Genomic DNA, 5,277 nt, shown 5'->3' on the forward strand with positions numbered 1-5,277 from the left:
TATATTGTTTATTTCAAAATATTTGATAGTTTATTTCCATTGACAGCTTATTTTCATTCTTTAAAAAATGTACGAAAAATGGTAGATAGAACCTACTACTACAATGATGAAGCACAATTAACTTATAAGGAGTAAGATGGTCTTATCGCATCTTTTACTGATATTGAGAATTACAATAGCTATTATCAAACTCCTCCACATTATGGTCAATACGTGCCACTAGTGAACGTGTTGAACTACGGTAACATCAATGGAGATATCATGGTAAGATTTTCTACTATTACGACATCCATGCATGTTTTGCATAAATTCTTCTAAAACTAAACTATATTGCTAACTACAAAATTATTACTATGTTTTTGAACAGAAAATCCTGATGGATTGTGTGCCTCATCTGATGTTGACGAGAGGTCGCGTTAATGTTATGAGCTTACGGCCACCACGGCCAGGTCAGCCGCAGTATCCACATCACTCCTGTCCATACCGTATTTCTAAAAGCGAGGAAGCCATGATAATAGATGATTTCAAAAAATGTTTGAACCATCTTAGAGAGCTACTTGGAAGCAACATTGTGCGTAGGCCAAGACTTGGAGACAGGATGATCTCTGTTCTTTATTATGGAGAGTCAATTTTCCTTAATGCAGCGTCAATGCCTATCTTGTTTTATGATATTTTACTTAAGAGAGGGTAGAGTAGGTCTTATGAGAGGAGCAGGTCGTAGCTAGAATGTGTTATTATGTGCTACAATGTGTTAGAGTTGATGATGATGATGAGGAGTTGTGATTATGACTAGTGACCAACTTGTTATATGGTGTCTCATTGACGAACATTGTTTAATGGTGATGACAAGTGGTAATGAATATGCTATTTAAACAGATTAGTTCATGATGAGTTGTTATTGTATAAAAAATATATCTGTTTAAACATGTACATCACCAAAATGTTAAAAAAATAAATGTTAGCAGTAGCGCGGGCCTGAAAACGCACTACTAGTACTTGAACTTACCAGTAGCGCTGGCCTAAAAACGCACTACTGCTACAAAATAGTTGTAGCACCGTAGCAGTAGCGCTGGTGCCCGCGCTACTGGTAGCTCAAAAACCAGCGCTACTGGTAAGCATTTGCCTAGTAGTGCTTGTCTCAACCAGCCGCCACTCCATCTCCATCCCCTCCCCTCTCCCGCCGCCGCCCCGCTCCCGCTCCCCCTCTCCCTCCCCGCCGCCCGCTTCGCCTACTCCAGAGGAGGCGGGGCCCGTGGAGGAGGACAACCTTCCCAGATCCAGCGGGCATGGGAAGTCGCCGCTGGCGCGCAACCAGAGCATTGGAGGCATCGGCGGCGGCGGGGAGCTGTGTCGGATCCAGAACCTGGACGACGGCATGGAGTTCGAGCTCGGGAAGGTGCATGAGGAGGTCGTCCGTGAGGAGGTGCTGCTCGTTGGCGAGCAGATGAGGTACGATGTTGGAGGCGACGAAGGGGTCGTCTCCCTGATGGTGAGCTGGACGCGCAGTGCACCCTCGTTCCTCCCTCTTTCCTACTTCAGGTGAGCATCTCCACCCTCCTGGGAAGGTGAGATTTTTTTGCATTTCTTCCTTCTTCTTCATCCTCTCTCTCCACTGTTTTAATCTGCATTTGATTGTTGCACTGCATCTATGAGATATATGAATTTTGATTGAGACATTCATCATCACATAAATAAAATGCTAACATCCTCTAAATTCCTTAATGTAGTTGTTAAATTGCTCTTCTCTTGCTGGATTGCATCCATGATTTGTTTATCCTTGAAGCAAATACCATAACGTGAGCTTGAAGGTTTCAACGTGCTGGATTGTATGTGTTAAATTTAGATGGATTTACGCTTAAATTTCACAGTTGTCTTTACCACACTCTTTTGTATTTTGTTGCGTTTGTTGGGTGGACTGTCGTTCTGAATTCGTGTCTTTTCATCATGTCTGCAGGGTCGTCGGATTGGATGTCCTCGGTGACTTGTCAGGGTTATTGCAGGAGCACCAGAATCTGGGATAGTTCTGGCAAATATCGCTGATCCTCAGCAACCTATTGAGTCAAGATGGGAGGCTCAATTCACTACTTGGCTTGCTCGCTCCGTGATTGCTCGCTAGCTCTGTTTTGGTTCCATGATAACCAGTGTCATGAAGTCTACCACCGGCTTTCCTTTTCCTTTTCTATGCGCAGATTATTTGTTTTCTTCAGCTGCAGTTTTGATGGACAGTACTTAGTCCATGTTGAGGTAGGAAAATTTCTCCCATGTTTCTTGCTATACATATCAATTAAGATATATTTGGCAAAAGTGTGCTCTTTCGTATTTATTTTGTTAAGATAAAGGACAAATCCACAACAATGGTGATGGAGATCTATTTTATCAAACTCCTCATTTTGGTTATGAAGTTGTTTTCCCTTTTCAGTGAAGGAGCTGGTTTTGCGGCATCAGTTGAACTTAGTCAAATTAGGTGTGTTATGTATGTACGTTGGAGATGAAAATGTAACATTAGCTCTAGAACTGGTTGCCTATACTGAAGAAATACAGGTTGGTATTTTCATCCCACTACTGTACAATTTAAGTTATTTTGATATTCAATTGGGTATTTGGTGTGTTATATTCAACTTCATTTCTCTTAACATTATTGCCATGATAGGTACATATATAGACTAAGGCTTGTGTCTCCTGGGTGCATTTCCTATAAAATTAGCTCTCATCACCATAACAAAGGTATGCTGTCCATTTTTATCTTTTTTTTTTCAATGGCATTATGCTTATAACCTCTCTGATGAAATGGACAAACGAATATTTATAGTTGATATAAATCATCTTGATGCATAATAGAAGAGTTGCTGGGTTTGGACATGAGCATGATCAATTATTGTGGCCTAGATGTTTCTTGAAAGATAGTGTGCAAAAATATTATGGGTTTACGACTATCTCATTTCATAGTGGCGTGAGCTTTGTAGGAGTGGGATATCATATACAGTATGATAGATATGGAAGACAACAAGCAAAAATTCAGTTATGAGGTGATGGTTGCGTTGATCAGTACAACGTTGTCCCGAATTTTCTTTTGATTATGTTTCTTCTTGGTTTGAATATGATCGGCTGTTTCAATCTTTTTCTTCTGCTTACAGTCCACCAACAGGATTGTTGATGCCCGTAGGAGGGGGACATCGCAGTAGATGGGCTGAAGTAGGAGGCTGAGAGAAATGGGAAACAACGGATTCTAACACATAGTAGATGCCTAAGATGTCATTGATGCGCTATTGAGGTACATTCTAATAACTACAGTTCTATTGGACAACACTAGCCTCTATAGTAACATATATAGTCTGAGATTTTTCTAGGGTCATTCCTCCCAGGTGATTACAAACCTGGTCATAATGTAGCATAAGCTAAATCAAATCCAGATTTTCTTCGTTCCATCCAAGGCCACCAGTTAGTTATAAGTACTTCCAAATAGTGATCACTCAATCTTCTATAGCATGTATATACTGATGGTAGTTTCTTCCACTGAATATGTGAACCTGGAGAAGACTCCCTATGAAGGTCTCCTGACAACTAAAGTTTTACCTGCTATTAAAATGGTCGAAGCAGAGTATGCAGATCTTTAGTAGCTTCAACAGATTTTTGTTGGACTATGATTGTTTCTGTATGCTTCTTCTCAAAGAGAAAATTGTGTTCTGTTGTAGTTACAGTCAGTGGGGGCCTGAAAATTCACATCACCAAAAGAATTGTAGAATTTGATAAGAGAACAGTTTCTTAATAAGTAAATAGGACACAAATACAGTGTGTAACATTCTGATGAATGAACCTGCTGCAAGAGGCAATAAAAGTGACGATGCTTGATTTTATTAATTGTCAGGATGAAATATAAAGTAGTAAGATAAGTGTGAGCGTTCACCTAATTTGTTTTTTTACCTATTAAATGGCCAGTTGGCGACGTACTGTCAACTTGGTACATTCAACGTGCGTGTTCAGGTTTTAGGATGAAATTTAATCCAAGATCATTACTTCATGTTTTCCAATGTATATGTTGGCATCTTTGACTTTGATATGCTCATTTCACTCTATTGGGCCTGCTTTGGACCCAAGTACATTGTCGTGCAGTTGTGTGAAAAAGCATTGGGCTTGTGGTGAAACAAGTTCCAGAGAAGTACTGGCCTTTTGAAGCAACAATTGACATGGCTGTACATACAAGTTTCTTCCTTGGATGTCTATCATATGTTTTTCTGCTAGCTTCGATTTCTCTTTCTGGTCAGTTGAAGCGGTTAGTCTTGATAGGTCGACCACTTATCTTGTTTTGAAGGTTCAATGAGCATATGGTAAAGAAAGGTATCAATGGATTCACCAACGTAGATTACAAGAGTAAAGGTTTATCTAACGAGGCCTTGTCGCGGTGCTACAAGTGTTGCCCCCTCATCCCAAAGGGCAAGGTGAAGGAAGGTGCCTATGTGGTTCTTCTGCAGCTTGCAACGAGGATTGTTGTGTCCAACCTGCACAAGAATGCCAAGAAGTCCTTCTCGGAAACGTAAGCCACGATGCATTTTCTGCCATGATTTCCTTCGGTTGGATTTCGTGGATTTAGGTGTTGAAAAATTATGGGTTGTGGATGCAGGATTAAGGACATGTATCTGCACTACAACGAGAGATCTGGACAGCTTCTTTGTGGCTTCCAAACTTAAAATGTTTGTTTGAAAGTTAGTTTAGTTTTTTGTTGTGGATTCATAGCTTCTCACATGTACCGTCCTCTTAGACCTTTAGATTTCCAAAGAAATTAAATGAAGATATGGTGGTATGGTCTCAATAGTACAACTTAAAGCCTTTCATGCTTTATTTTTTTTTTTTGAAATTTTCTCTTGAAGAATCATGTATCTATGTTAGATCCGGTGGGAAAAGTCGGCTTCCAAGTAGAGGATGCGGGAGTGTTAGCCACATTTGGTTTTCGACTTGGCACTACTAGGGAAAACCTTATACACAGAAATTTAGCAGTAGCGCATGTCAAAAAAGGGCGCTAGTGCTAAATAGCAGTAGCGTGTGTTCGTAAACCGCGCTACAGATACAATAGTAGCAGTAGCGCGTGTGCATGAAAATGCGCTACCACTAATATCCCCTTTGCAAAACCGATAGGCTACGCACAGAAGTAGCGGTCTTGAGGAAAGCGCACTACCGCTAGCATAAGTAGCAGCGCGTTTCGCGTAGAGAGCGCTATTGTAATGGAAATAAAATAAAATAAAAAACAAATGGAAAAGTAAATGAAAAAGAAAGAACTATAAA

At 40.4% G+C, this 5,277-nt stretch overlaps 1 long non-coding RNA gene across 4 annotated transcripts; it reads left to right on the top strand.

The window, feature by feature from the left end:
• The first annotated feature begins 1,112 nt into the window (after positions 1–1,112).
• LOC125543619 lies at positions 1,113–4,834 on the top strand. Of its 4 annotated transcripts, none has more exons than XR_007298612.1 (8): positions 1,114–1,826; positions 1,955–2,244; positions 2,420–2,541; positions 2,651–2,724; positions 2,964–3,026; positions 3,135–3,271; positions 4,310–4,531; positions 4,619–4,834. It is a non-coding gene; the product is annotated as an uncharacterized LOC125543619 (long non-coding RNA). The 4 variants fall into 4 exon arrangements; XR_007298614.1 differs by having other exon boundaries at positions 1,114–1,565; XR_007298613.1 differs by having other exon boundaries at positions 1,114–1,539.
• Positions 4,835–5,277: the final 443 nt, after the last annotated feature.

Source organism: Triticum urartu, chromosome 3 (assembly GCF_003073215.2).
Source record: "Triticum urartu cultivar G1812 chromosome 3, Tu2.1, whole genome shotgun sequence".
NCBI classification, from domain to species: Eukaryota; Viridiplantae; Streptophyta; class Magnoliopsida; order Poales; family Poaceae; genus Triticum; species Triticum urartu.